Raw genomic sequence first — 7,411 nt, 5'->3', positions numbered from 1 at the left:
CAAAGGGAAGGAAGGCCTACTCTTGCACAAATTTTGTGCATCGGGCCTCTAGTCATTTATAAATAATATGACAGCATCCCTCCCACCTCTCCATCAAGTCTTAAGGTAAATTGCTTTAATCAGAAACTCTTCCTCTCCTCCACTGAGCATACCAGAGCTTTCTACAGCAGTCCTCCCTATGGTTAATAATCTCTTATTGTGCCTAATTATAAGTTAAACTTGATCATAGGAATATTGCATAGGAAAAAACATGGTATATAAAGGGTTTGGTACTAGGCTCAGTTTCATGCATCTACTGGGGGTCTTCGAATGTATCCTCAGCACATTAGGGGGACTAGTATCTTCAAAGGCATCTTAATGAAAGGTGCAGAATTAAGTTTATGGAATTAAGTGTCTTAAAATATTATTTGTGCTCAAACCATCTTTAATTACATTTGTCACACCTCTTTTTCAGAAATATTGGCTTGAAAGTCTCAAACAATACATACATATACATACACACCACATCACACCATGCACACACCACACACACACATACACACTCTCTCAATCTACAGAAACCATAGACTAAGTATAAATTATATCTAGAGATTTTAAAAAAAATCTATACTGAGGATATTTTTTCATTGATTTTTTTTTTTTTTTTTTTTTTTTTTTTTAGAGAGAGTGGGTGGAAAGGAAGAAGGGAGGAAGAAAAAGAGAGAAAGAGAGAGACATTGATGTGAGCTCTCTCACATTGATCAGTTACCTCCTGCACATACTCTGACCAGGATCAAACCTGCAACCCAGGTACATGTTCTTGACCAGGAATTGAACCTGAGACCTTTTAGTTCTTGGGCCTATGATCCCATCACTGAGCAACACTGGCCAGGGCATATCTAGAGATTTTTAAATATTAAGTTACTAGAGGCCTGGTGCACGAAGTTGTGTACGGGTGGGGTCCCTTGGCGTGGTCTGTGAGGATTGAGCCCAAACCGGCAGTGCAAAGCTGCCTGCCACTCGTGTCTGCCGCTCCCACTCATCCTGGCCCTGCTGCACCTGCTGCGGGCTCATGCCCAGGTAGTCCTGACTGGGAGAGGCTCGTGCCACTGTAGTGGTGCTTGCCACCATGAACCCTGTGTCTGGTGCCCATCCCAAGGGGGTTTTGGGGTCAGGATGTGATTGGCCCTCCAGGCAGGCGATGGGACACCCTTGCTGGCCCAGGATCCAGATCCATCCTGCTGATGTTCACACCAGTTGTTGGGAGCTACCTGGCAGCCACTTTTATATTGTTTCTTCCTTGCAGAGCATCTAGGGAGGGAAAGCGGCTGTGGTGCCCAAGGCTGACTTCCAGGAGGCCGGCAGCGATGTCGGGATCGTGCCAGTGGCACCGGTCCATCAGTGTCTGGTCCATTCTCTGGAGATTGGACCTGCAGGACTACTGAGGGAGTGAGTGGCTGCCACCAGGTTGGTGGGCTGCCTGGACAGGTCAGTCAGCTGAGCGGCACTCCCGCTGTGGGAGTGCTCCTGCGTTGAGAGTCTGCCCCCTGGTGGTGATTGTGCATTATCGCGACCAGTTGTTTGGTTGTTCAGTCTTTCAGTTGCTTAGGCCTTTATATATAGACTAGAGGCCCGGTGCACAAAAATTTGTGCACTCAGGGGGAAGGGGGGCCCTCTCAGCCTGGCCTGTGCACTCTCGCAGTCTGGGACCCCTCGGGAGATAACGCCCTGCTGGCTTAGGCCTGTTCCCGGGTGGCAGAGGGCAGGCCCAATCCCTAGGTGCAGCCCCTGGTCGGGCTCAGAGCAGGGCCGATTGGGGAGTTGGGGCGCCGCCCCCTGTCATGCACAGAGCAGGGCAATCAGGAGGTTGTGATGCCACCCTCAGTCATGCTTAGGGTAGGGCCGATTGGGGGGTTGGGGCACCACCCCCTGTCACACTCAAGGCAGGGTCGATGGGGAGGTTGCGGTGCCACCTCCTGACACGCACAGAGGAGGGCCTATCCAGGGGTTGGGGCGCTGCCCCCTGTCACACACAGAGCAGGGCCCATCAGGGGGTTGAGGAGCTCCCCCCTGTCACTCAGAGAGTAGGGCCGATAGGGGAGTTGGGGCACCGCCCCCTGTCACACACAGAGCAGGGCGGATCAGGGGGTTGGGGCGCCGCCCTCTATCACCCAAAGAGCAGGGCCGATCAGGGGGTTGGGATGCTACCACTCTCACACTCAGGGGAGGGCCAATGGGGAGGTTATGGCTCTACCCCATCACACACAGAGCAGGGCCCGTGGGAGGGGTGGGGGTTGTGGCGCCACCCTCTATCACCCACAGAGCAGGGCCGATCAGGGGGTTGGGGTGCCGCCACTCTCACCCTCAGGGCAGGGCCGATGGGGAGGTTATGGCTCTACCCTGTCACACACAGAGCAGGGCCGATCAGGGGTTTGGGGCGCCTCACCCTGTCACACACAGAGCAGGGCCAATCACGGGGTTGGGGCGCCGCACCCTGTCACACACAGATCAGAGGTTGGGGAGCTCCCCCGTATCAGGCACAGAGCAGGGCTGATCAGGAGGTTGGGGTGCCTTCCCCTGTCACGAACAGAGCAGGGCGGATAGGGAAGTTGTGGTCCCGCCCCCTGTCACACACAGAGCCACAGGGCGATCAGGGGGTTTGGGCGCTGCCCCCTGTCACGCTGATCCCGGTGCTGGGAGGCATATTACCCTTTTACTATATAGGATAGAGGCCTGGTGCATGGGTGGGGCTGGCTGGTTTGCCCTGAAGGATGTTCTGGATCAGGGTGGGGGTCCCCACTTGGGTGCCTGGCCAGCCTGGGTGAGGGGCTGAGGGTTGTTTTCAGGCTGGCGGTGACAGAAGCTCCCAACCGCTCCTTTTTTTCTTTCTTTTTTTTTTTAATTCTGGGCCAGCTTTAGCTCTGAGGCTCCAGCTCTTAGGCCTCTGCTGCTGAAAGTAGGTAATCGAAACAATGTATAACTCCAGCTCTGACTCTAGCTCTGAGATCCCAGCTCGCTGAAAGCTGGTTTCTGGTTTTTTTTTTAGCTTCTATATTTATTAAAATGTTTCAAACTGCAGGCTCAGAGGCCGGAAAGGCAGGCGGGGAACGTTGGAATCCTCCGTCACTGAAGCAAGCAAGCCTCATTTAGTTTCAAGCTGCCTGGCTGCCGGACACCATCTTGGCTGACAGTTAATTTGCATATCGCCCTTATTAGCCAATGGGAAGGGTAGCGGTCGTACGCCAATTACCATGTTTCTCTTTTATTAGATTAGATTAGGTTCTGGTTACATGGTAACATTTAATAAGTTATATGATATGATAAATTCATGTGTTATTGTATTTGATACAAATTTAAATTTTAGCATATTTATTTGCAGCTGGATTTCAGTGTTTTTTGGCTGGCAGTTTAGTTACATAATAAAGTATAGTGGCCTTAATCAAACACATCTGTAATGTTTTCTTTGTAAATATTTTTTATTTTCTTGAGAATCCAGATGTGCACTTTTCTCTCTGTCAACTCTGCCAAATTAACTCATCCATTCAATGCAATACCAAAGTGAAATTTTATAAATGTTAGTTTTTACTCCTATTACTGCTATGAATTTATTATTACCATCACATTGTTAACATAATTATAATCTTTCTGGCATTCTGAGTCCTTTTTGCTGGTTAATTTCTTCTCCTCAAACTGAGAAGTTTGCATCTGACATAAAGGCTGGCCTTCCTGCCACCCTGGAGATTTTACATGTAAGTAAAGGAGTGATCTTGGTTTAAAAATTGTGCTTTTGAAATTAATTATATTTGTAACTCTACTAGCTTGTCTTTTTAATGTTCTGGTTTTATTCTAAAGACTAAAACTACTATCCTCTCAGTGGCATAAAAACTCAAAACAAAACAAGTCTTTAGGACCAGGTAGATTAAAATCTGTTTGGCCATCTTGTAGTATCTTGTTAAAACTCCTTGAAGGTACTGTGATTTTTTTTTTTTTTTACGAATTTTAATTGTAGCCACATATATTTGAAAAATAGCATGTGCATGAGACAGGTTGTTTATTTAAAAACAATGCTTCTTTTGAAGATTCCTTGTAAAACTCTATGCTCAAAACTCCCCTCTCCTATCCACCCACATAGAATTTATGAACCACAAATTGCAAATCAATGACCCAGGCTCAGGGTGGGAGTGGGGGGGTCAGAAAACTACATCTAGCAGGTGCAAAACAGCTTGATTTTTATAGCTCACAGGATAGGAAATTTTTTATTTTGTTTTAAAATGGTTGAAAAAAATCAACAGAAGAATAATATTTTGTGGCATGTGAAAATTGTGTGACATTCAAATGTCAGTGTCCATATATCAAGTTTTATTGGAACACAGCCACGTCTGTTCATTGATGTGGTGTCTATGGCTGCCTTCCCCATAATAGCAAAGCTGAATAGCTACAACACAGAAGCAGGGGCCACAGAGCCAGAATATTTGCTATCTGGTCCTTTACAAAAGGAGTTGACAATGCGTCCTCTAAGCTTCATTGTAGCATAAACCCCCACAACATCTGAAAACTGGAAGTGCTTCTTAGTGATAGCGAGAATTCACTATCTCTAAGAGCTGGAGTTACTTGCAGAACATTGCGTGGGCTTGTAAAAAATATATAGAAAATTCATATTGGAATAGAAAAAAAACAAAGCACTTCTGCATTTGTGCATGGCATGACCTTCAGAAGCATCCAGAGGACTGCATAAGACCTCTTAGCCGGGCTCGGGGCTTCTGTTCTCTTGAAGGGCCTTTGGCACATGCCTGCAGGGCTGGCTGACAGCCTAGGAAGCTACCTCACAGTCTCTTCCTTTCCACCGAAGGCGTTGGGACTTAGAACATAAGGGCAGCATACCTTTTATTCCATTTTCTTTTCCTTATTTCTTCATTTTCCCTTTCAAAATTGTTAATTATTTCCTCATGTTTGTATTCATAGATTTTTTTCCCCTTTCTTTCCTTTTTTTTCCCCCATTACCCCCTATGCCCTCTTCCACCTCACCCACCCTCTTCCCCCACTGTATTCATAGATTCTTAACATTTCCAATCATGAATGTTAGGAAGTTTTTTGTTTATTTTGGTTCTCACTTCCTTTCAGTTCTTATTGTAAAAATATTAGGAAAATGATTACAACTTCATTCCCTGGAGGAACTTAAAACTTATGGCTGAACCAGCAAATGGAAGCCAAATGATTTTTAAAAAGCCAAGTGTATTTTCCTCTTTATAAAATGATATAGCATATTATTCTGACATGCACACATGCATACAGATTTTATATGTTCATATCAACTATCATGGAAAGTAAGTGTACCTGCACAGTAGCGGGAAGGAAAAAGTTATTTTTTTATGGAAGCAACAATCAACTAACAAGTAATTATGGAATACCCACAGGGAAGGCGCTAATGAAATATTTAGTTGGCCAAAATTGCTTCTAGCAAGGAGATACAGTGACTGACTTTATGAGGCTGTAAATTTTTGGAAACTGTTTGCAAGCCAACAGTTCTGCCAGAAAGATCCAGATTAGCAGGATTTTGTTTAAGGGAAATTTTATTGAATGTAATCAGATATGAGAAGCTGAAATCAACATGATGAGATTGTTCCATGCTCCCTAGATTCAATCATGAGATTCCCTTTTCAGGGAAAGAAAACGATAATGTTTATGTGATTCACTAGGGAAAACCAAGGGCAGTTTAAACCTTAGAGCAGGCTGCTCCTAGCCAGCTACTGCCTTGCAGACTATGCCAGTGCCCAGCTACCCTGGGGGATAGGGCATCAATATCTGCTTGGCACGCTGGTCGGGGACTCTGGGCTAGAGAAGTGACATTTAATGGAATGTATTTCATCCTTTTATGAAGCTTTCTCTTTTAATTCTTTATATTGAACCCACCTTTTTCTGAATATCTATAATAGATACAGTATGTATCATACATAAAAATGATAAATAGCCTTAACGTAGTCCCTAGTTGTTGAACAAGTATATTTCTCACCTCACAATTGATATTGAAATCTTCTGGAGAGCAGAGATTACAGTTTTTCATCTCCTCCAAATTACATAGCACATGGTGGGCCAAGAGAAGAGGTTTATTTATTTCACTTATTTATTATTTATACTCTGCTTTCCAAAAAGATTTAACTGGCCTGTAATAATAGACATGCTAGGATCATTAAAGTAATGATTTTTTCAAAAGCTAAAACAAGAATCATAAGACATATTGAAATGATGACATCATAAAGCCCTGGAGAATTTCACCACAGAATTAGCCGAGATTCCTAGTAAAAGGGCTTAAGAGAGAAAACAGCGTCACTGAGTGATGGCTGTAACTCATGGGCAGAAGGGACAGCAGGTCCCCTGTGGTCTCTGAATCCTGGGGGTTGGCACATGTGGACTGTTTACCCCAGGGAGCTTTGCTCCAGGCAAGAGATCTGTCTCATTATTGTGCTCTCTCTTTATGAGTGAATACAAGAGCAGCTTTGTAGGTTGGAAAAATCAATTTGCCAGTAGCCTCAGGTCCACCTAGCTCACTGCTTCCAAGCCATTCATCCTTCTGTTTCTCCCTAGGCCTGAATTCAACAGGGAAGTATGAAGAATAACATAGTCCTCATGGCACTAAAAGTGAAAGTATGAGTTTTTACCAGGAAAACTAAGTTGTCTCTAATATTGAGTGCAAATCCACTTTATTACAAGTGGAAATCCAATCCATACTTTCCTGAGGTGCTAACATGGTCTTGTTGTCATAGTGGAGGTAGAGTTGATTAAAAGCCCTTAAATTTGTTTAAAAAAATTGATTTCACGGAGGAAGGGAGAGGGAGAGAGATAGAAACATCAATGATGAGACAGAATCATTGATCAGCTGCCTTCTGTATGCCCCTGCTGGAGACTGAGCCCACAGCCTGGGTCTGTGCCCTGATCAGGAACCAAATAGTGACCCTCTGGTTCATAATTCGATGCTCAACCACTGAGCCATGCCTGCTGGGCTAAAATCTCCTTTTAACATAGATTCCCCAAAGAATTTTCCACAACATAATGGACAAGTACTTAACATGAGTTCTATTTAAGATACAGAATTGCTTTTCATGAGACCAAAGTCAACTTTTCAAATTATAGTTATGTAAGGAATTGCCTTGATGAAATGAAGTAATCAGGGATGTAACTTTCTCATCTCTATCTTCTTATATACTAGGAACTGGGGAACCTGAGGAATATCACACCCTTGAGATTACTCATTTCAAGTACTAACTGTGGTATCCAAGAGAATATAAACTCTAAATTAATTCAGTAAGCTTTTATCTACCTTTTAGCCCAATATTCTTGCTAAAATTAAATAGGAAGCAATTCAGAATTTTAGGTACTGGATGAATGAAAATACTGGGTGTTATTGATTTAGATTGGGGTCAACAAACATTTTTTT

The sequence above is a fragment of the Myotis nattereri genome (genome assembly GCF_964212035.1).
Source record: "Myotis nattereri genome assembly, chromosome: 5".
In the NCBI taxonomy this organism is placed as follows: domain Eukaryota; kingdom Metazoa; phylum Chordata; class Mammalia; order Chiroptera; family Vespertilionidae; genus Myotis; species Myotis nattereri.
This window is presented reverse-complemented; position numbering follows the sequence as displayed.